This window comes from Pholcus phalangioides, unplaced genomic scaffold, assembly GCF_987345545.1.
Source record: "Pholcus phalangioides strain wild (caught in Gottingen) unplaced genomic scaffold, Ppha-v1.0 ptg000010l_1, whole genome shotgun sequence".
Classification (NCBI taxonomy): domain Eukaryota; kingdom Metazoa; phylum Arthropoda; class Arachnida; order Araneae; family Pholcidae; genus Pholcus; species Pholcus phalangioides.
Window position 1 is genome coordinate 43873471 of NW_028301603.1, and position 24468 is coordinate 43897938.

Genomic DNA, 24468 nt, shown 5'->3' on the forward strand with positions numbered 1-24468 from the left:
CGTGTTATAGGCAGACTGGAATCCGGGCAAACACAACGTAGTGTCGCCGACGCTGTTGGAGTTACCAGAAGTGGTGTTGCAAGGCTGTGGAATCCATTCCAAGAAACAGGAAATGTTAGACGTCGACCAGGGCAAGGTCGGCCATGCGCCACTACAGCAATTGATGACCGGTATATACGGTTAACAGTCCGTCGAAACAGAACAGAGAATGCTACGCAGCTTCAAAGACGGTTGCTCTTGGTAACAGGACGAAGGGTGTCCAGCCAAACAGTACGTAATCGGCTTCATGAGGGAGGGCTCTATGCACGTAGGCCAATGGTCTGCATTCCGTTGACCCCATGCCACCATGCGGCCCGAAGAAGATGGGCTGCTGAACATCGAGATTGGGAGCAACATGATTGGAGCCAAGTGCTGTTTACAGACGAGTCTCGATTCAGTCTGGAGTGTGACACCCGACGTGTTCTGGTATGGAGGGACAGGGGCACTCGAAATAACCCTGCATTCGTTCGTGAAAGGTCACAATACAGACGAGCTGGTTCGATGGTATGGGGTCGAATCAGCATAGGCGGACGTACGGACCTGCATATCATTCGGAATGGGACTTTGACGGCCCGAAGGTATGCAGACGAGATACTGCGACTTCATGTCATCCCTTACATTACTTAATGGAGTCATTGGAGATTCCTTTGTTTTCCAGGATGATAATACCCGACCGCATAGAGCTCGTCTGGTGGAGAACATGCTTGAAGCTGAAACAATACAGCGTATGGAATGGCCAGCGTGCTCTCCTGACCTGAATCCAATCGAACATGTTTGGGACATGCTCGGATGACGCATTGCTGTGCGACCAAGGCCGCCTGTTACTGTTCGAGACTTGCAGATTGCACTTCTTGAAGAGTGGAACAGTATTCCCCAAAGTCTGATCGATAACCTCATCGCATCCATGGCAAACAGGTGTGCAGCAGTCTTAGCTGTTCGAGGAGACCACACGCCCTATTAAAACTCATGCATCATGTCAAAAAAGTACTTTTTTTTATCGTTTACATGTAACCAAATTGTTGCCCTAAATCATCTTTTCATGTTTTTTCCATATTTTCAAAGAATTAAAGCTTAATTCCAAATTTTTTTACGTCTTTTTTCTGTATTGCGCATTGATACGCGTGTACTATCCATTGTATGCCAATACGTGGCTGTCTCGCACAGTTTTCTTCACTTTTTTGCTTGCTCCCCTAATTGTTTTGAGCAGTGTAGAAGTGATTCATTTGTCAAAAATGATTACACTGGCATTGAACAGTAAAATGTGAACAAAACAGTAAAATTTAAAAAATGATGAACAACGCAGTAAAACTATCTGGCAGGGTTGTTTGGTTTAAACCACGTTGGTTTTAACCAAGTGGTTTTTTTCAAAAAATCAAATAAAAGTTGCCTAAATATAATTTTTTTCCTTGAAAAATATCATATTGGTTCATTATTAGCCAAAATGTTTCATTTTTACCACATTTTATATCCTTGTTGTACATTCTGATGGTATATCTTTAAATGACATAAGATTTTATAAGTGGTTTTTTTCAAAAAGTGGCCAGAATATATATATATATTTTTCATATGAAGTATCTTAGTTATTTAAAGTTATATATAAAAGCCAAAATTTCTCATTCTTACAACATTTTCCAACCTTTGGCTACATTCTGATGCTCTATCTTTAGCAAATTCATGAATAAGGATTGCATCACACATCTAAATGTAGTGGTGTGTGTCATCTCACAGGGTTTCTTTTTCCCTTCACAAAGAAGCAGCTACAGTAGTGACACCATCATGCTAGGGGCAGGTGGTCCTATAATCCAATAAAGACACCAGCTGCCCTTAAAGGACAAAGACTAGTGTACTAGTAGTTACACTACCTCACTTACATTTTCATTTTCTTTCCCATAAGGAGTAGCACATCTCCTACTGTATATCTCCCAGTCTTAATATTCAATAGTTGTTTTTTTTTATACTTCCACACACACACTGTTAAGCCCAGTTAATCAAGGTTCTACCCTATAGTAGTAACAGATTTATGAAAAATAATCAGCTATATACAGGGTGATTATAATTTAAGTTTTGATTCTCCAAAACTATACAATAAGTACGGATCAGAATGACTTGAAAATTTGCATGGATACTCCTGAAGCAATGGAAGTTTCTTTCGCAAAAGAAAAAAGTGCAAAATGTGCAAGTAGATGATGCTGTACTTGGCCAGAAGTATAATCTATTTTGTGCAACCACATCATTTCGGCACTTCCACAGCATCAGTGTGTGGATAGAACTTCTATCAAGATGCACATTGCAATACCAGCAAAGCGGCTGCTGAAGACCCATTTTGACAGGATGCACCTTAACCCTTGCAACTTTTGGCTGTGGGGGTACCTCAAAATGTTATAAACAGTGGTCAGATTGCAAACTTTGGTGAATTGCAATCTCCAGCATATTCCCTATATGTTAGAAGTTCCTCAGGAATATTAACGGGGGGGGGGGGCACGTTTGGTTTAATAAAGCTGAATTGCAAGCACATCCACATTATGACCATGGCATACTTCGATTCTGTTGTTGAACAAGAATTTTTGTGCTTTCAACCTCATAGCCAGAACACGCGGTGGACAACAGATTTAACATTTCTTAAGTAAGTTGTAGTTATTTGATCAATTACTTCGTTTTTTGTGATGTTTCCATGAATTATGAAATCGTGAAATGCTATAATTAAGGTATCATTCTGCTATGACTGCCTATCGTTTCCATTCTGCGAGCAAATTTCCCACATGTTGGATGATGTCATTAATTTTAAATTTTTAAGTATTTTTTCCCCTTTATCAAATAAAATTAAATTTTTTCAGGAATATTCATGTCAATTTTCAAGTCATTCTGACAATTGTTCTTTTTTTACAGTGTTTTGAAATCAGAACCTTAGTTATAATCACCCTGTATATCGTAAATCATTGCTGATTAATCTGCATTATTTATGCTTCATTAAATACATTATATTCACCTAATTTTTATTACTTTTTGCAAAATAGCTTCATAATTAAGTATACTGAAAGTAACTGGAGAAAAACCTTTATATATATATTATATGATTAGTAATAACATTAAAAGAATTTTCAAACACACAGTAATCCATTGAGTTAAGCAAAAAATAATTAAATTTGAAAAGGTGGTTTTTGTTAAAATATAATAAATATTTATTGATTAATTAGCATGGGAATAGTGTTAATTACATTAATAAACATTTTATTTTAGTTAATTATTAGAAGTTTGAATGATTTTTCAGAAATTTTCTTGTTTTTAATGTTAATACTATTTAAAACAAAAAAACCGGTTTAAACCAAAAAACCTGGTTTAAACCAAAAAAACCCGGTTTTTTAGTTTTTTTCAAAAAAACCGGTTTTTTACCAACCCTGCACTCTGGTTCATCTTGCCTTATTTACATCGGATCTTGTAATCTACACATTTTGCACTGTGCTTTTGAAATTGGTCTCGAAGGAGCGTCATTCTTAAAAAAAAGTATGTCTTCAAAATTTGCTGTGCATTGTCGAAGAGAGTTGACAAGCTCTGCACTTTAGAAGACTCCAAAAAAGAATGTAATATATATGAGGAGAGACAGTAAAGAATTATCTGTGGTTGCTAGTGCACTGTTTTGGCCAAAAATTGGTTTGTAACCAAGTCATTTATCATTTTGCTTTGGCTTGAGTCAATCTTATAGGAAACTGAAATAGTGCTATGAAAGAAAAAAAGTTAATTCAAAATTAATTTTTTTTTTAAATTATTTGAAAATTTTTAGAGATTTTTTCCATTATGCTATGATTATGTTGTCTAAGGGGGTTACCCTCCCCCATCTTACTTTTTGGTCCTGCGTTTTCCTACTTTTTCGAGTGGGAGCCCTGTATTTCGCTTAGTAAATTGAACACAGATAATCAGTAGTTTTGATATAATAAACCATAAAATTATATAGTAGCTGTTCTAGACTCTTTGTATGTCAAAAAATTCCAAATTATAATTATTTTGTCTTAATTATTGTAATAAGTTAGGGTTTAAAATAAAACTAATATGAAAAAAAAGTAAGTTTCTCATCATGTTATCATGATGAGGAACTTACCTATTATGTTATATCTATCCTGTTCAAAACATCATCCAAATGCATTCATTTAGGTTTTGATGGTTTAAACTAGTTTTTGACTCTTGTCATGTCAAAACCCAGCCTTGTACCAAATGACTTTAGTAAGAGCAAGTAGCCAGTGAACTAGCCCAGTGTGATTGAGCCTCGATGGGCCAATTAAAGGCCAGATATTATGCAAAATTTTGTGGTGCTTGATTTTTTTAGTATATTTTTTACATGTCGGCTTGTTAAATATTGTGTCATGTTTGTTAAAAAAAATTTGAATTTTTTTGCAGTTGTTCCGTCTATAGTGGCCAGTTGTTTTTCACCCCCTCTCATCCCATGACTTCGAAAAGGATGCATTCATATTCTATCTGTAATTTATAGTTTGGTTCAAGATGTTGTCGAATGTGATAGAGACTGTCTTCATCAATTTTTACAGAGATATTGTACAGATAGATTAAGCAAATTGTATCAATTATAGAGAGAAAAACGGTCGGTAAGAGAAGATTTATTTGATATTTTTGTAATGGATACGATGCTGATTTTCCAATAGAATAGCAAGAGATATCATTAATTAGTCTTGACAGGATGGTTATTTCATTTACTCATTCTGGAAATGAGCATCCATTTCATGATTTATGTTATAAAATTAGAGCGAGTGTGGAAAATTTTTGTGAGATATTTTTTTGTTTTGTGAGAATCATATTTTTTTCCCTTTTTATTTGTAATCAGAGTTATGATTGTTATTGTGCTTCGAGCGTCGAGTCTTGCCTTTTATTTGAAATACTCTGTATCTGATTCTGAATTTATCATTGTTTATGAAAAGCAAAATATTTTTTTATAATCAATGTTAAATATTCCTCCATGTGTCATCATTCTATTCTTTGAAAAGGGTCTATTTAGGTTTGTATACTGATATTCTAGTTTCCATGCAGTGATGCCTTGAGAGAGTAGGGTTACCAGATTCGGAAACTGAAAAAGGAGGATGCCTGCACCCGCTCAGTGACATCATTTTTCCTACCTTTTACAACAGATGGCGCCACTCTAGTGACAAAAAAAAAATCTTTAATAAGAAACAACTTTATAGAATACTGTTTCTATATTTCTGAATGGAAGAAGTAACATTTCGCTCCCTCAAAGGTGTCTTAACATCATCTGACTACCCCTCCCCCTTCCCGGGCAAAGTGATTTTTCTAGGCCACCCCACCTATCCAAAAATACCTGCTACCCAATTTACATACTCACTGTCAAAAATTTGACCAGATTTCATTTTCATGAGCTTTTTTTACACTTAAAACTCTTGAGCCATGCGCTGGTGGTCACATGCATTAAGATGGCACTACCCTCTCTCCCTACTTCAGAATAAGGCTTTAGTTGTTGGTGAGTAAACAAAGGTATTCTTAAATAGATGTCATGGGTTTTTTTCAGGGTTGTTTTTCAGACTGGCTTTTTCATATTATTCTGGAGCAAGCTGGGCGCTTGGTTAGAATAGCATCTGCCCTGCTTGGAAAGAACTTGGATTCTGTTATTCAGGAAATTTCAACGGCAATCGGTCAAAGCATGTGTACCTGTGGAAACAAAAAAAAAAAGTGAATTTCCACGTCAATGAAAAGAAATATGTTTCAATGTGGAAAAAATTTTCCCCAGAGGAAAAAAAAAAATTCTAGAAACCTGCAAAAAAAAAAAAAGGAAAGGGTAAATTTTCCAAAACGTTAGAGGATGCTTGAAATGACATCAAAAAAGAGGATGTCTGGTAACCCTACTTGAGAGTCAACACTAATTGCTGAACAACAGTTCTTGCAATATGAGTAGTACATGATAAAGACTCTTAAAGAGACTGCATATTTGCATTGTCTGATGTTTATCACAACTAAAAAATTAACAGTTTGCTGCTTACTTTGGGCCAAGACATCTTAAAAGGTAAGGGGGCAGGCATCGAGCATTTTCCTGAGCTACACTAGGTTAAAGTCAAGAAGATGCCAATTACTGTATTTTCCTCTGTATAATCTGTTGATTATCTGTTAAAAAAAGTGGTTAAACATTAAAAAATGTGGATTATCTACCATTGCGGACAATTTGCAGAAGATGCTATCAGCTTGATGAGTCTGAATTTTGAGGTTTTTGATTGAACTGTAAATTATGTTTTGTTTGTAAATAATGCTATTGTTTCATAAATAAGTTTTATTAATTAGCATATCAATAGATTGATTATTGAAACACCAGGTAAGTTTTTATTTTTTAAAATCCTGCGGATTAGACATGGGTTTTTTTTAGTTCTTCAAGTTTTGCATGCAGATTATGTGCCACAGTGGATTACACGCAGGAAAATATGGTACTAATCATTATAGGCTTATTTAGCGGGCATTAAAAGTTGTTTCAGAGAGATCTACAAACATTTATTCATCTAGATTTGAGCTTTCTCATAAAACCGAGTATTGGTATGTTAAATAAATTGTTTCCTATGTTGTATTAAGCTGATGTAATTTGTGCCATCATCAAGGCATTGAAAGCCACTCTTAGAGTGGCAATTAACCTCCAGTTGGTCACGTACTTGTATGTTAATAAATTCCCTCCATGAGCATAATTTCATTATTTTCTCATTCCGATTTCTCATCGAACAAAGCCATATGAATTTGTAGTGGTTATTTTCTTGCTTTTTTTTTATTAAGGAAGAATTTGTTATGAATATATAGAATTTTCTTAGTTTGATTTTTGGAGTGTTTTGATTTTTTTTTTGGATTTCATATTTATCAGGCGTTTATTATTGGAATATGTATTTTGTGATGTCTAGTTTGAGGAAACATGTATTAATAACTGTAGAGGTTGATATTTATTCCAGACTCTGCCACCAAGCTGGCCTGGAAGAGATCTCGGCAACTAATAAGTTCAGCGGCAGAGTTCTGGTGTCCAATTCATTCACTGCAAGCTCAGATATGTATCTTTAGAATTAGCGTAGTTTTATTGTAGCCTTAAATTGAATGAATGGCATTTAATTTGACTTTCATCTGTCCAACAGATTCTGGCAAAAGACCTTTATTCGGTAAAACGTTCAAAAACTCATTATTTAATGGTGCCATTTTTTGTTTATCGTTTTTCTATCTCGAGAAATAAAGTCTGTTGCATTTACCATTTGTGTTTTGGACATGATTAAAAAAAACTGTTGACAGTGAAACATGTTCAAACACATTTGCATTATGAAATTAAAAAAACAAAACAAATTCTGTTTTCATGTGTATTTATTGTTGAGAAAGCTGAATGGCATATCTTCAGTTGTAAGCTTCCAACATTTGTGCAAAACAGTGTTCTTCAACTTTTTTTACACCTGTGGGGCTGGTGTTGCAGCCAGATGAGAAAAAATAATATAGATATATTTCTGAAATTGCCGCCTGGCAGTCGAGTGGTTAGGGAGCTAACCTCTCACTGTGCAGGCCTGGATTAAAATTTTGGTTCAGGCATGGATGTCTACAAACACTAACAAATTCCCTGGACAGATTATGCTGATCCCTTGGGAATACGTGAGGATCACGTTATTAAAAATTTAAAAAAAAATTCAAGAAATAATATTTACATAAGTATGTAGCGGAATCATTGTTTCCTGGTAGATGAATGGGTGCATTAACTTCTATTAAATTTCTGTTTCTTCGTCAATTAATAACTTGTTTGAAAAATTAAAATTATTAAAAAAAAAAAAAGAATAAGTCTGCAAACTGGCACAGGTTGAAGGACACCCTGGCGCAAAAACTTCATTATATAAGTTACTAAAGAAAAATTATTTTGAATTGTTGAATTATCTTTCCACGTGATCTTTGCATAATTTTCCAAATTTATTTGTCCACTTCATTATAGTGTAATAATCAGTATTACGTTATTGAATCTATGCAGTAATGTGGCATTGCTTGTTTGCGACTAGTGGAATCCTTACATGTCAATTTACATATCTTTATGTTATTGAATGATTATTTTGTTTTAATTGATTGATATTGGGTGTTGAGTATCTGATAATTATTTCGATTGCATGACACGTATCTATGGATTCTCAGTTGATTATATTTTTGATCTTCTAGATAATAAATGATACTTTTTTGTTATTGTATCAAGTCTGTTTGCGAAATTCCAAATTTTCTCTCCTTGACTGTTTAATGTATCTGATTTTGTTCAAAAATGTGATTTTGGAAGAAAACATTGATTTAATTTTTTAATGAAAGACCCATTTCTTGATTCCAAAATAGGCCTTGTTTTGCTTATATGGTGCTTAGAACTGAAGTGACACCCACTTCAGTGTTGGGTTGTCACATCAAGTTATCGGTGAGAACAAAAACTTTGAACGCCTTATACAAATAACTATTTTTGACATTTTACCGGTTTGAAGCATGATTTCTAAAAATTTATTGATTGTATCATTACAAAATTTTAATGATTTTCTGCCGTATATTATCAAGTTTTTGCACCAAAATCTGAGGCCTATCACATATACAGGGTGATTATAATTGAAGTTCCTGTACTCTGAGTAGTTTTTCCTTGAAACTGATCCAAATATAGCCAAATTTTTGATATGTTATTGAGACCACGGGAGAGAGATTTATGAAATTAAAAACTTTCGCCCACCAGGTGAAAAAATAAAAATCAATGTTAAAATTGGTAATTTTACTGTAGAAATGCAGAAATTTAGTAGGGTTTTTCCCACCACATCAATAATTTTATAAATTAAATTGAATTCTCGGTTTTCGAAATATTGAATTTGCTTAGAGATATATACATATATAAGGAGACCAGAAAATTAGATGTAAAGTAATTTTAGCCAGGCGGACTTTTGAGTGGGATATCCATGCAATAACATTGATTGCAACTTTTTATTTATATCTTCTCAAGCTTGAAAATGAAAATGTCTGTATTGTCTTTTAGTATCCAACTGCATAAATCCATATAGTTTAGGATGTTTTAAAATTAAATATGGGTCAGTAAAGTGCATTAGAAATATTCCACAGCTTTGATTAAGCATTTTTTGAGGCAAAAACAAGCAGATCGATAACTTCAAGAAAATTTTTAAAATATCTAGCGCCCATCAAAAAAAAAAAAAAAATTTTTTTTTCCTTTTTTTTAATCTAGATTTTATTTCTCTCATGTTGCGCCAGAAGTCGCCATATTGGTTACCCTGGATACAATATGTATGTGTCTCAAAGAAAGAGTGAGATATGTGATCCAAAAAGCCTCATTGGGAATCCTCGTTTTAGAGGGCCTCAAAATACTCGAGCCCGTCCCTGCAAATAAAAATGTCAACTTTCTCGACAACTGAAGTTGCTGAGTTATGAAAATTACCCGTGTTTTTTCAACGTTTTTGATGAAAATTAAGGAAAACTAAAAAACGAGAAAAAACCGGGACAAACACCGGAAAAGTCGGGACGGCCGGGAAATACGAGATTATGGTCATCACCCCCAATTACGATGCAAAAAATAAGGCCGATTGTTCCCAATACAAACGTCAATCTCAGTATTCGCTTTTAATAAACGTCAAACGAAATCGAATTTTATTATTACTACTACTATTCCCCTTCACTATTTTAAATAAATCTCGTTTAAATGAGGTCGTTGTCTCGAAATAAGAGGAAGATTTACTTTTTTCTTTCAATTTTTTTTTTTCGGTCACGGCCCTGTGGTTGTTGCTCTAAAAATAATGCGAATAACCGCTTCGTTTGACTGCGGGGATTGGACGAAGAAGCGCGCATGGTCCGCCGGTTTTATGAGTTCGCCATTTCTGTTTTCCACTGATACAGTATACTGTATACATTTTTTTTTTTTTGGTCAGTTGTGTAACCGATTTAATTTTTTTTTTGTTTCCTCTCCATCCATTCGCATGGCCATTCCTTCATATGAGGTACAACATTTGGGAAAGAAAATGATTTTTTCACGGTTGGCAAAATATGTAAGTTACGCGGAAATGGTCTGCGAAAGGGACGTCGTTGAATTCGTATCGTTCGCAAACTAATTAAAAAAGGAAGTCCAAATAGAAAATGAACACAAAACAGGCGCTGTTTTAAAGATAAAATAGGCTTCCCCCCCCCCCCGCCCCACAAACAAGTTTCTATTTAGTTGTCTCATTTCCTCCGTTCATAAGGGAAATGTTCTCTTTTGTGTACTATCCCGTGAGGGACAGTTTTGTAATACAGCGATTTAGGCAGGGTCATGCAGTAGTATACTAACCACAACTAGAACAGATCTGGAACAAACCTGGCTGTATACAGCCCGGACGAGTATAAGGCTGAATGTTTTTCGTTGTTGATGGGGTCTATATACGGGTTATTTGTGCTCGAAAGCCTCTTGTAATTTTTGCACGTGACCATGGTTGTTTGTGTAGAAAGTGAATGAAATGTATGGTTTGTGCAAGGGCTGATGAATCTACGGTGAAAGAGGCTTCAAGGTCAGAAAGCTTCTCTGAGTCTTATCAGAGCAGGGATTCATGAATTAATCGTATTCGTGGCATACTCGGGAATGACTGTTTCCCAAAGTGGGCAATATCGTCTCCTGGAGGGGGGGGGGGGGCTTTCCCACTTCTGCCACACTTTGGATTTAGTATAGGATCCTACGGGTAGGCTTGAGTTGGGGGGCGATGAGAAGGAAAAATTTTTGAAGGGGGCGAGATGGAACAAAAAGTTTGGGAAACTGCATTAGAATGTTAAGTATCTTACGGCACCCTACATGATGCCAGGGCACCAGCATTCTGAAGTGCCATAACGTAATTCCAGGGCTACGGTATAGTCGAGCCCATGTTTGTCGGTCCCGTGCGTTTGAGAAGAGTGAAAGGAAAAATCGTCACATTGATATTCTTGGTGATGTTTAATAATGTTCTCTGATTGGTGGATTAGAGCCTCCAAACATTAACCATTAAGCCACGTCCAGACTAGACGAATGTTTCGCAACAGCTCAAGATTTGTTGCTGGCTTGTTGCGGAAATTTTTCAGGATGTTGCGAGCAACAACAATAGCGGTTTCTTGCTCCCCGTCGAAATGAAAGAAAACATTTGCTCCAACGAGCAAGTTTCAACTACGTCATACATGCTCATTTCATGGCTTACGGGCCAAATGTGGCCCGCACTCTTTTAAAGGTTGAGCACCCTTGGGCTACGTAGTCTGGACGTGTTCAGAAGCACGGTTCCGTCAACCGCATGGGGAATTTAGCTGTAAACAATTTTTCTTCCAAAAACTCGTGCTTATTTTTTTTTAAAAATTCATTTTTAATTCACATTGAAAACACACACACACCCATGAAAAGCATGAATGAATAGTAATAACATCTGGCAATTTTAAATTTAATTTTAATGCCATTAATTGGCATGTTTTCTATTTTTTTGCAATTCTGAACATTTTGAAGCCGTAATTACTTTTTCCACTTGACCTTTTCAGCTATTACTCTGACATCGGTTTCATTTCTTTGTTTTTCTGCACTCAAATTAATACAATACAATCGACGCTCCTTATAACGACCCCCCCCCTCCGTTGCACGGAAAACGGACGTTATATTGGAAGCTCGTTATATATCGAACGTTTAAAAAATCATAAAGTTTAGCTTGTTTGATTGTACTGAAGTAATAAAAAGAAAATTCTTTCCATTTTGTTGTAATGTTGCCATAAAAATGCATCTCGCTGGAAAAAAAATTAAATATAGTAAAACCCCTCTTTTAACAGACACCTCTCAGATGCGGTCACACCTCTTTTACGGCCAAATAATAATTTCCCGTTCTATACTAAAAATATGCGTTTCAAACCCCCTGATTAACGGTCACTCCTCTTTTACGGACAAATTTTTTTTCCCCCGTCGGTGTCCGCAAAAGAGGTTTTATAGTACATTCTCTCGATAACGGACAAGCATGGGGGCCAAAACTTTTTGTCCGCTAACAGGGAGTGTCCGTTGATGGGGGAAGTACGATTCGAAGCAAACCTTACGACTTTTGCATTTACACGACGTTTATTATCCAAACGCTCAACGACAGATTGTGTCAATTTTTTGGCAAGAATAAACGGGGGAGTGCTCCCCATTCCAATATCGACTGGGGCAGGGCCGCAACTAGGGGGGAGCGACAAAATGAGTGCTTACCTCCCTGCCGGCGAAGCATTCATTTCTCTGTGGGCCTAGAGACCTCCGTAAATTCTCCAGCCCAGGCCCTCAATTCACTACTTTCTTCAGGAGCAAGAGAATGTAGAGTATTTCGTAATATGTATACTATGTATTCCCAGCAACCTCCTTATTAGTGTATCAACGATAAAACCTCTTACGTGGGAGCACGAGGCTGCAGAATGTAATACCTGTAATTCATCCTGAAGAACTAAAAAGAAATTTCAAAATTTTCATATAAATTTCATGTAAAATACAGTCAACTATCAAAATAACTTTCTTTAATGATGATATTTGCAGTTTTGGAAATATAAAAGAATTTATGGATGTTTCTAAAAATGAAACAATAGCTTAAATTACTATGTCTTATGCTGCTATTGTATAGTTACAATTGAACACCAGATGACTCTTGCTCTTGAATACTATACAGGGTGATTCAGAAAAGATGGGGAAAAACTTGGTGGTAACACATATATATACTCCTTAAAATGTGGGAAGCAGGCTATGTCCGGTTTCTTCCTTCAACAAATATATATATACATACACAACTTGTATATATATATACAGGGTGATTCAGAAAAGATGGGGGAAAAACTTTAAGAGGTGATAGTACACACTAATACAAACAATTATCATCAAAGAATGCATGGTCTAACATGAAACGCAAACGCACTAGTGCGTTTCGAAACGGTCGCTCCGCAAACGTTAAAATGGTATTCCTGTTGAAATTTATCGATAGAAAAAGAACACCATGCATGCAAATGTAACCTGGGGAAGAAGAAATCATATGCAAATCTGCGTAACAGTGAATAAAAGGCGCGGACCTGCATCAAACCGGGAAGCAAGAAATGATCCATACGGCTACCGATGCAAGCGCGCAAATGTTTTCGGATTGAGCAGCCGCCTGTGGGGAAAACGCTCACCGTACATTCGTGCTGCCTCCGTGGTACTTCCGTTTGCAGCTCCGTAAATGAAATGTATGCTCGCTTTTTCAGTGTTATTAAAGTGCGCCATTATCCCGTACGTTACAACTGTTAGAACGGTTGCACTCTGGAATAACTTCACAGGGCTGGCGTCGGCGCCTTTTATTTACTGGCACGAAGATTTGCACGCGGTTTCTTCTTTTTCCCCAGGCACATGCGTGGTGTTTTTTCCTCCCGATAAATTTCAACAGGAATGCCGTTTTAACGTTAGCGGAGCAGCCGTTTCGAAACGCGCTAACGCGTTCGCGTTTCATATTAGACCATGCATTTTTTGATGACAATTGTTTGTATTGGTGTGTACTATCACCTCTTAAAGTTTTTCCCCCCATCTTTTCTGAATCACCCTGTATAGTACTGCTGTTTTCCTTGTAACGTAAAAAAAGTTTCAATGTAATTTCCAATCAAGTCAAATAAAATTTTGGCTGTATTCGGAAAAGTAGCTTTTGAGAAAAACTACTCGGAGTACACACGAAATAACTTCAATTATAATCACTCTGTATATAAGGGAGAACAAACACATCGTAAATATCATGGAAGTTACTTTTGATAGCTGAAACATGAATATGAAGTGTATGTGAGAATTACAGAGATGGGAAAGGTTTTTCATAATTTTTTAATTTTAAAATTTTGTTTCCTATTAAACCTCTAGATACGGGACTTATATTCTAAAAGCTATTTACAGTTGCGAAAAGGTTTTTTTTTGTCATACTTTATATTCCAGTCAGCCAATGGTGAATGACTAATTCACAACTACCAATCTATTGACCACAAAGTTTGAGATAATAGTCATTTTCATGATTATTCAGGCCAAGCAAGCGCAGAAATAACTTTTATCCAAGGACAAAGAAATAGTTTTTTTTACATACTGAAAACCAGAATTTCCCGTATTTTCTTCCATGAAATATGGTCAGAATGACTTTTCCAGTTTGACATTCAAATTTTATTCGATCTTTGGCTCCATTCTTTTATTCACTGCAAAATTATTCCAAATAAAAAAGTAAATAAGGCTCGGACTATAAAATAAATTTTGTTGGTGTATCTTTAGAAAATTGGCTTTATTTTTCCTCGTCCCGTTTTGTCACGTGACCTTCGTGACGAGGAAACCCGTTCGTCGTCAAATGCGGTTTAATTGCAAATGCGAAATTCCGTGAGTGGAACAAATAATGACGGGAAAAAGAAATTTATCGCTCGGTTTTACATAGTATTTTGGATCCCAAAATCTTGTACGAGAGATTTTTTTTCCTTATTATTACGTAATCTTGTACAACTTCATCATTTTTATGCACAAACATAGAAAGCAAGTAAGAAATGAGACTCCTTCCTAAAAGAGATTTCCGCAATGGACCGAATTTCCTCGGGGGAAAATCCCATATATGATAAAAATCGAAGATAACAAATCACTTACGAAATTTCAGATTAGTCACGTGACTTTTGCGGTGGAAGCACAGTCACAAGCTGGATTATAACGACATCGAAGATTCCGAGAAATTTCGTCGTTGAAACCCAGGTGTCGCCACAACTGCGGTGGAGATTTCCCAACGCATTTTAAACATGAAAAACAAAACTAGATGCTATTAAATACGAAAATGTGATTATTATTTTTCGCGATTGTTAGTGTGGTCATATTTCATCAAGAAAAATATGATTCTCTGAAGTACGAAATTTGATTGAAAGCGATACGAACTTTGTTTTGAGGTCTGTCTACACCTCACAATGCGTTGTACAAATTTCCGTAAAAATCCACATTATCGCTCATCCCCATTTTTGTGATTTTCTCTTAAGTTATGGGAAGCATTGTATTTTCAGATTTATTTCATAATACGGGAATGTCCCAGAAAATACGGGTCATATGGTCACCCTGGGTGAAATAAAAATTGCTGGTTTAAGCGAGAAATGAGGATTAAATCAAACCATATATAGAACGCATTGTAACTGATAGAGTTTGTGAGTAATAGAATCATTCATTTTTTTTTACTGTTCCTCGTATAATTTGGCTGAACTATCGGCCATAAATCGGCAGTATTCAGCGATAATTGGTGATATCAAGTGAAAAATTGTGATATTTGGCATGAATAAAATTCGTGGTTTCATCTTACTGAATTAAGGGCAATATCGTAAAAGCGAATTCTAAAACTAGCTGTAACTTAAGTTCAATTAGCGTACTGCATACATGCTCAATTAGACCATTGGGCTAAATGTGGTCCCTTGAGTCATCTGATATGGCCCGCAACCTCAAACCGAAATTTGCAGAAATGAACTAAGTTGCACATTTCCAAATCACTTAAGTGGCCCTCAGCACATTTCCAGATCACTTACGTGACCCGTTGCACAGTTCTAGATCACTTTAGTGATCCATGCTATAGCTCCGGATCACCTAAGTGATTCGCGGCATATTTACAGATCATTGTGGCGCAGTTCTAGATCACTTGAGTGACTGAAGGCACAGTTCTGAAATTGTTTCTTTCAATGACTCGGAAATTCTTTCCTTCAAAAATTTTTAAATTATTTCTTTCTGAAAATTCTCTCAATAAATCTGAAATTATTTCTTCTAAATGTTTTGAAATTATTTCTTTTAAATGTTCTGAAATTATTTCTTCTAAATGTTCTGAAATTATTTCTTCTAAATGTTCTGAAATTAGTTCTTCCTTCCATTCTGGAAGTAATTTTTTTCTCTAATTCTGAAATTATTCCTTTAAACAATTCTGAAATTGTTTCTTTCAATAGTTCCTATCGAAAAATCTGAAATTATTTCTTTCCAGAAATTGTGGAATTTTTTCTATCGGTACACCTATTAATTATTTCTTTCAAAAATTCTGAAATTACTTCTAAAAATTCTGAAATTATTTCTTCCTTCTATTCTGGAAATAATGTTTTCAATAATTCTGAAATTATTCCTTTAAACAATTCTGAAATTATTTCTTTCAATAATTCTGGAAATAATGTTTTTCACTAATTCTGAAATTATTCCTTTAAACAATTCTGAAATAATTCCTTTCAAAAAATCTGAAATTATTTCTTTCCAGAAATTGTGTGGAATTTTTTTATCAGTACATCTATTAAGTATTTCTTTCAGAAATTCCGAAATTACTTCTAAAAATTCTGAAATTATTTCTTCCTTCCATTCTGGAAATAATTTTTTTTACTAATTCTGAAAAAAATTATTCCTTTACACAATTCTGAAATAATTCCTTTCAAAAAATCTGAAATTATTTCTTTATAGAAATTGTGGAATTTTTTTTTATCAGTACACCTATTAATTATTTCTTTCAAAAATTCCGAAATTATTTCCAAAAAATTCTGAAACTTATTTCTAAAAATTGTGAAATTATTACTTCCAAAAGCTCTGAAATCATTTCACAATCCATTTTTCCCTTGAGCACGAAGTCCTCCGAAAAAGGAAATAATTAATTAAAGTCACGCTATCATCAGTGATAAATAGGGTTCCGATAGGGTGCTCAAGCGGTGTATGATGACTATCTCCGTTTTTAAAATTTACATAACACTATTACGCAAGCCCCAATGTACTGGTATATTTTCGGTGTTTCTCTAACCTACTTAATTACGCCGACAGCACTAATTCAGTCTTTTTTTAAAAATGATTTTGTTAATCCCTTTTCACGTATAAATGCATTTTTAAGCTTGTGCTCAACATGAATAATCATGATTTTGAAACAAAGATGCAGCTCTTCTGGAAGGATGAACATTTGGGGTCGTTTTTGGAAGTGGGTAACTGGGTCCAGACGATGTTCTCAAATTCACTATTGTGATTTCGCCCATTATAGATATCAACAATGCCCAGCAAATGTACGAATTTACGATGCCGGCAATTCCACAGTTTCATGCTTTGCTGGGTTCCGGGATCTTTTCTAATCTTGCTCGTGAAAAACTTCGACGATTAACGTATGGAATAACTTCGGCCATCTCTCGGTACAGATGTTGAGAGATAGAACTGCTCACAGAGCCTCGGTCCATCGCCTTTCACCGTTTGGCAAATTGAAGGAATCTTGAAATTACTACCCGAGAGGTGACACGGCAAGAAGACAATAGATGGATTCTGAGACAAAGCTTTATCGATTATCTATGGCTATTAATTATTTCATTAGGGTTCAAACCTTTTTATAGTGTTTAGGTTTTTAAGTTCAATTTAATAAACTTCTACATGGTCATTTCATGGTTTACAAAAAATGCATAGATATGAATTGATCAGGGCGAAATTCATCTACTCGCGCATCAACGTTCGGGCAATTCATCCACTCGACTCACAATTCACCGGTAGAGAAATTCATTGGAAAGAAAATTCATCGACTCACCTTGGGCCGACTTAACAGCATCATGGGCTCCCGGGCCAAGTGATTTTTCTGAGGCTCTACCTGGCATTTTTTCTAAAATTTCAACCAGATCTCATTTTTGTGAGGCCCCCGTGTCGTGGCCGGGTGGGCCCATGCGTTAAGACGGCACCGACTTCATCGTGAGGGGGAAATTTATCGACTGGCACTCTATCGTCAGGGAAATTTATCTTAATGAAAATTCATCGACCTCACTTGATCGTTGGAAAACTTCATCGACTCTCACACCACCGTCCGTAAAATTTACGAATTTAAGTGATATTCTGATTACTGTCAGGGGAAAGTTCATCTAGTCTCACTTCGCCGACAGGGAAAGTCATCAAAGAGAAAATTCATCCACTCGCACTTCATCGATGAACGAATTCATCGGCCCACACCTTACGTCAAAAGTCGACTCCCACTCTACCCAAGCCCGTCATTTCAACTTTTTCCGGGGGGGGGGGGCAAAGCACATGTACTCAATGTATGTATATATATTTGTATATATATACAAATACAACGCCACAACAGGCAAACTGCCCAACGAGGTGGCTGACTTAAGAACATCATGGATCCCCGAGCCATTTTTTGGAGGCCCTACCTACTACTGCTACACCACACATGCACCCCGCCCACACACCCCCCCGCGGAACCCCCCAACGAATCGGTACATGAGGGAATGTGCGTGTACGTGTAGTGAAACCTGACGTGAAGTTTTTTTTGTTTCTCTGTAATGCTTGTTATGTGTAGTGCTGCCATTTGCCACCAGTTTTTCTAACTATGAGTGAAGTGTTATGATTGAATGATTTATTGTTGTAGGACTGTTGCTCTCTGTGGCGAGACTTTTAACGGGGAGATCGGCTCACATTTGCGCCTTGAAGTTGGGAACCGCAGAAAACCAACTTCAGCCGACCACCACTGTGGGGTTCGATATATAATATTATATATATAAATGTATATATACAATTTTTAGTGTATTTTCAAAAGCCCGTCATTTGGGGGGGGGGGCAACACCCCCCCCCCCCTAAACTACGGGCCTGACTCTACCGTCAATAAAATTTAGCGACTTACACTTTACCACCAGGAAAATTCATCGACTCACGGTTCACCGGCAGGAAAATTCATTGATCTACACTTCACTGTCAGGAAAATGCATCGACTCCCACACACTTCACCGTCAGGGGGAGTTCATCTAGAAGAAAATTGACTGACGCATCTCCCGGACAATTCATGGAATAACACTTTACTGTTAGGAAATTTCTTCGAAAAGAAGCACTTTTTTTTAAAAATTCTCAATATTTTCTCAAAATTAGTCATAACTATTTATGATTAATTTGCAGTAACTGTACAGGGTGATTAGAAATAAACTGACACAACTCGGACGTATGTAGCGCCCATTGTGATGGAGATATTTTGATGAAACTTGCGTATAGAATATATGGACCACGGGGAAAGAAAAATTCAATAAAAATAGTTAGATTTTTGACCACCATGTGAAAAAGTGGCGCTATTTCATCACAGTTATCTTTTTTTTCCATGGTATAAATAACGTATATGCCATGTTTCAATGAAATGCGCCCACCACGACGGGCGCTACATGGGTCGGAATAATGTCAATATAATTAAGCTCTAAGGGTTTGGGGTTCTAACCCCCCCTCAAGCCGAGATTATAGTGTTATTTTGCAAGAAAAACGTAACCCCCCCCCTTTAGAAGAAAAAAAATTGAACCCCCCCCCCTTGTGTGAGAAAATTCTGCGTACGCCTGTACTTTCAAACCGAACACAACTCAGGTCTATCGCCGTGAGCAATTTACTACCTTTCTAAGTTGTGCCGGAAGTGTGTATACGTAACAGTCGGGAGTGCTTATCTAGTGCTGTGTCTGATTTTTCAGTGCTGTCATCTATATTTCAGAAGTGAAGTTTGACGATTGACTACTTGTAGGCCTGTTGCTCTCGGTGGCGAGACTTTTTAACGGGGAGATCGGCTCGCATTTGTGCCTTGAAGTTCGGAACCACAGAAAACCAACTTCAGCCGACCACCACTGCGGCGACGGTGGAGTTCCCGCGATGCGAGACCGTCACTATGACCACTCGACCACCACAGCGGCGGTTTACTTATTATAGTGACTTCAAACCTGGCCATATCGCTATTTACTGCCATTAATGAGACGGGTTGGAAACGAAAGCGCTGTCTGTCGGTGGTCACCTCAAGTTCGTTAGGGAAAATATCTTATCTATATCCTCCCTTGGGCTCGAAACCAGGACCGCGACAGCATCTTACCACCACGCCACTCGGGCGCAGTTTACTTATAATGGCACCACTCCGACAAATGTAGCGCTGGTGGACGTATTTCATTGAAACTTGTCATATACGTTATTTAGAAAATGGGGGAAAAAATATAACTGCGATAAAATACCACCACCTTTTCACCTGGTGGTCAAAAATCGAACTATTTTTTTGCTGAAATTTTTTCTTTTGTCCCCATGGTCCATTGTATCCTATGTACCAAGTTTCATCAAACTATCTCCATCAGAATGGGTGCTACACACGTCTGAGTAGTGTCAGTTAATTTATAAACACCCTGTATCTGTATTTACTATTACGATTTAAAATTTAGGAGTCAAAATTCTATTTCCAGAATAGAGATATTTATTCCCCGTATATAGTCACATAAACTTTATTTATTTATGCCCTAGAGACAACGGATCAGGCATTTCTTGTTCCTGTTATAAATTGCACCACAGTCTTGCCCATATTACAGCCAGATCGTGGAAATAGCGTTGAAATGGTCAAGTTCTTAGAAAAAACGATTTCACGCCCACGGATCGACCTCCTTGACAAATCTGGAAATGAAATTGACACAGATCTTGCTCTGACGTCGATACAAATTGCTATTTCTCTGAAATAACCATAGACTTAAGATATAAATAGACCGCGCACGCTATTCATAAAACTTGTCGAACGTGAAGCAAAGATGAGCAGTATTGTCGGGGAAAGAACAGGTTCTGCGCTATTACATTTGGCGCGTTTTCGCAGAAGCTAGGATGTTGCTGTAACGAAATTTGACTCAATTCGATCAAGTTGATGAAAACTTTCCTTCATTTTTTCAATGAATTTCACTCATTTTTATGTGAAATATTTAGGGAGTATCAGATTTGAAAAAATAAATTCTATAAAATAAACAAATATTGGAAAACGGAATTTTTTTATTTTCCATTAAGGGATAATTCTTAATAATTTCTTAACACATGGGTTTTTAAATTTTAATTGAATATATAATATTTGAAGGAAGTGAATATAAAGAGTATAAATTTCATGAAATAAATTTTTTTGGCACAGTTTTTAATAGCTTTCTAAATATCTATACACACACAGGAAACAAAATATTGTATACAACAAATATATAATGTTTATGTTACTGTAAATTTGATAAATCCGTAGTGCGCGTTATCTTCAGAAATTATGCATAATAGTTGGTGAATATATGCATAATTACCAATATTTTTAGTAAGTTTGATGAATTTTATCACTTTTTACGAATGAATCGAATAATTCTCAAAATGAAGTTAGTAAGTTTAATGAATATGGAAAAAATCCATGCTGAAATATCACTTTATTTCAACAACTTAGTTCTGTCCGTATGAGATGCGTGCACTACACATATTTCGCCATAAAAATTAAATTAATAATAAATGCGAAGATAGAGAGAGATTTTTTTTCATCGGCTTAGTTCATGTTGGCTTTTGCTGTATTTATCAGCATATGCAAACATAACCGTTACGAAGAGGGGTAAAAATACTATTATTTTTAGAGGTTGTTATGCATTTTTATGCAAAACTGCAATTGTCTAGAGGGGGGGGGGGAAGTTTTCCTCACATTCTATTCAAATAGAATATTTTTCATAAATTTCTCCTTCTGAAAAGCATATTTTCTTCCAAGTTGAGCAAAACTCGAATGAACTCACTAGCTCGCCAAATCTCGCCAAATCTTGCGGAGACGTATATTTCAGTTAAAACTTCATAAAACTCACAATTTCAATCATTTATTGCCAAAAATTCTATTAAAACATTTAATAATGATTCATGACATTTGAATTTTACCAAAACTTGGAACTTTAATTGAATTAAATCCAAAATGGAGTCGTTAAAAACTGAGATTACGTCAGAAATCCATTGCATCGTCAATTTAATATTCCAATTTTTAATTTATAAGAAGGGGAATAAGCAAAAAAGTATTCTTTTGTGAAAGGATAATGTTCCTCCTTTCCTAAACCGTTCAGAACATCCGAAAGCTGCACACGTGGTGACCATTCTAATGAAAAATAAGACAGCACTTGGAGATCGTCATACGAACAGCTATAAGGAAAGCATTGCCAGCGAGATTCCCTGACCAGCCTTTCGACCGGAGTCACGTGACTCCGGATCTTTGCTTCACATTGTAACCCCTCGCGCGCACTCTATAGTATTATTACTCTGTGGAAATAACAGCTTCCGTCATTTGGGTCTTCTGAAGGGGTCGTTATAAGGAGGATACTGAAAATCATGCCCCCCCCCAACAAGGGTGTGGCAGACAGGGCCCCGGGCCAATTACCATCCTTTTTGGGATTTTTTTTCCACGCTGTGAATTCACTATAGAAGGGCCTGGCAAAAAATACCATCCTGGGGTGAGGGGCTTTGCTCCATTATGTGGAAACCATGCTGAAAGTGGCATGAGTTTCGTTTATTAATATACATAATAATACATAGTAATTTCATGTTCATGCTGATTTAATTGCAAGTCGAAAAGAGTAGAAGTGGTGCAAGACCTGTCCTGGCCATGGCAGAGGGCTCTCTACAGTCACCAATCCGAGAAGGGAGATATGGCCCAGCACCTGGGTTGGCCACAGTGACACGATGGACTCACCCAAGCCACCAAGCTGAGAAGAGTAGATGTGGTCCAGGACCTGGCCTGGCCACGGTAAATAAGAAAAGGCTCACTACAGCTACAAAGCCATAGACTTGTGAATTTTTGCTATTTACAACTTTTGTAATTTTTGGAACTTTTGTAACTTTTTAAATTTGTATTTTTTATTGTGTTGTATATGTGTGTGTAAAAAAATCTACATATCCATAATAAAGCACCCGACACCGCCCAGCCCCTCATCTCGGGCAATGGCTGAAATTGACAATTGTAGATAGAGCCTGGACGGTGCACGGCATGAAATGACAATGTTGGTTTAATTGTTAATAACAATAACAATCGCTGTTTGAACGATTCAGTGCCCAACTGTGATTCGAGGACGAGCGTTAACACAGACATGACAAGTTTTGATCATTTGATCATTTTTGTCGCACCACGGTCATTTTCTGCACACGAGGGCTAGTTAGACCGGGACCTACAATTTATCACCGATTCCGAACGGCAGGCTTGTTTTTTATACTCATCGAGAGGTTGGTGCGCTAACCCTTCGATGGGGGACTCCCTGCGGTAGCAAGTCACCGTTTTTTGCTGTACCCCCTCAGTCAGGAAAGTTTTCTGACGAGGACGAACTGGGTATTGAACTCGCGACATCTCTAAACATCCGTTGGTACTTTAGGCGAGTATCTTATCGACCGGGCTACCGCGTCCACATGACAAGTTTTACTCCGACGTACATGAATTTCACGCTTTTCCAAGATTTCTGTTTTGAAACTCACGTATAAGTACGCTGACCATATTTCCCCAGGGAAAAATACGGGAAATTGGGACCCAAATAAGGGAGAAATCACTAGTTTTTGTCAAAAATGGTGCCAAAAGTGAGCAAAGTTGCCAATTATCGGGGAAAAAAACCCCCAAAAATCGCTGTAATCGCTGGAAACTATAAAACATCTGCAAATCGCAATAGATTAAAATGAATTTTACGACAAAGAAATTTTCAACATGACAATCATGTGAGATGAATATCCGTAGGCTATTTGAAAACCATTATTTTCTTCAAGGGGGGGGGGGGGATCGTTGAAAATACAAGGCAAAAACGGGACATTTCTATTGAAAAAGTCGGGATGTCCAAAACACGGGGAAATATGCGTCATATGGTCCCCGTCGGCACAGGTGAAAATCGACATTATTGGAGGATTAAATCAAAACATTTTCGAGAAAATTCCAATTGATGCAGTTTATGTGTAATAAAATCATTTTTATAGTTTTTCGATTGTCCCACGTATGATTTGGCTGAACAACTGGTCATAAATCGGTAGTATTTGGCGATAATTAATGATATCTGGTGGCAGTTGGTGGTATTTGGCGAGAATTGGATAGCATTTTCCTGGTTTCATCTTACTCAATTCATTTTTTTAGGTTTAGGGGAACATCGTAAAAGCAAATCTTTAAATTAGCTGTAACTCAAGGTCAATTAGTCTATTGCATACTTGTTCAATCCATGGCCCAAGGAGTTATCTGACGTGGCCCGCGACCACAAACCTAATTTTGTAAAAATAAACAAAGAGGCACATTTTTAGATAATTTAAGTGACCCCACGTTGCAGTTTCAGATCAATTTAGCGAGCCCCGTCACAGTCCCACATCACTTTAGAGACCCGCGCCACAGTTCCAGATCACATTTGCGACCCGCGCCACAGTCCCAGATCACTTTTGCGACCCGCGCCACAGTTCCAAATCACCTGAGCTATTCGCGATATATTTACAGATCATCGCGGCGCATTTCGATATAGCTCAAGCGACCCAAGACGCAGTTTCAGATCAATCAAGTGACCCGCGGTGTATTTACATATCACCGAGGCACAGTTCTAAAGCACTTAAGTGACCCGCGGCACATTCATAGATCACTAAAGTGGCCCACGGTGCATTTACAGATCACCGCGGCACAGTTCCAGAGTACTTAAGTTACCCGCGGCAGATTTACAGTTGAGTCAATTGACCCGCTGGTCATTTACAAATCACTA

General features: G+C 36.9%; 1 protein-coding gene across 2 annotated transcripts in view; it reads left to right on the top strand.

Annotated features, from left to right (window-relative positions):
- Positions 1 to 8228, top strand: part of LOC149081557 (TBC1 domain family member 13) — a 39276-nt gene extending 31048 nt beyond the window's left edge. For both annotated transcript variants that reach the window (XM_089238498.1, XM_089238497.1), the window contains exon 15: positions 4429 to 8228. The gene's annotated coding sequence lies outside the window, so the exon portion shown is untranslated. The remainder of the gene's footprint in view (positions 1 to 4428) is intronic.
- The last annotated feature ends 16240 nt before the right edge of the window (positions 8229 to 24468 follow it).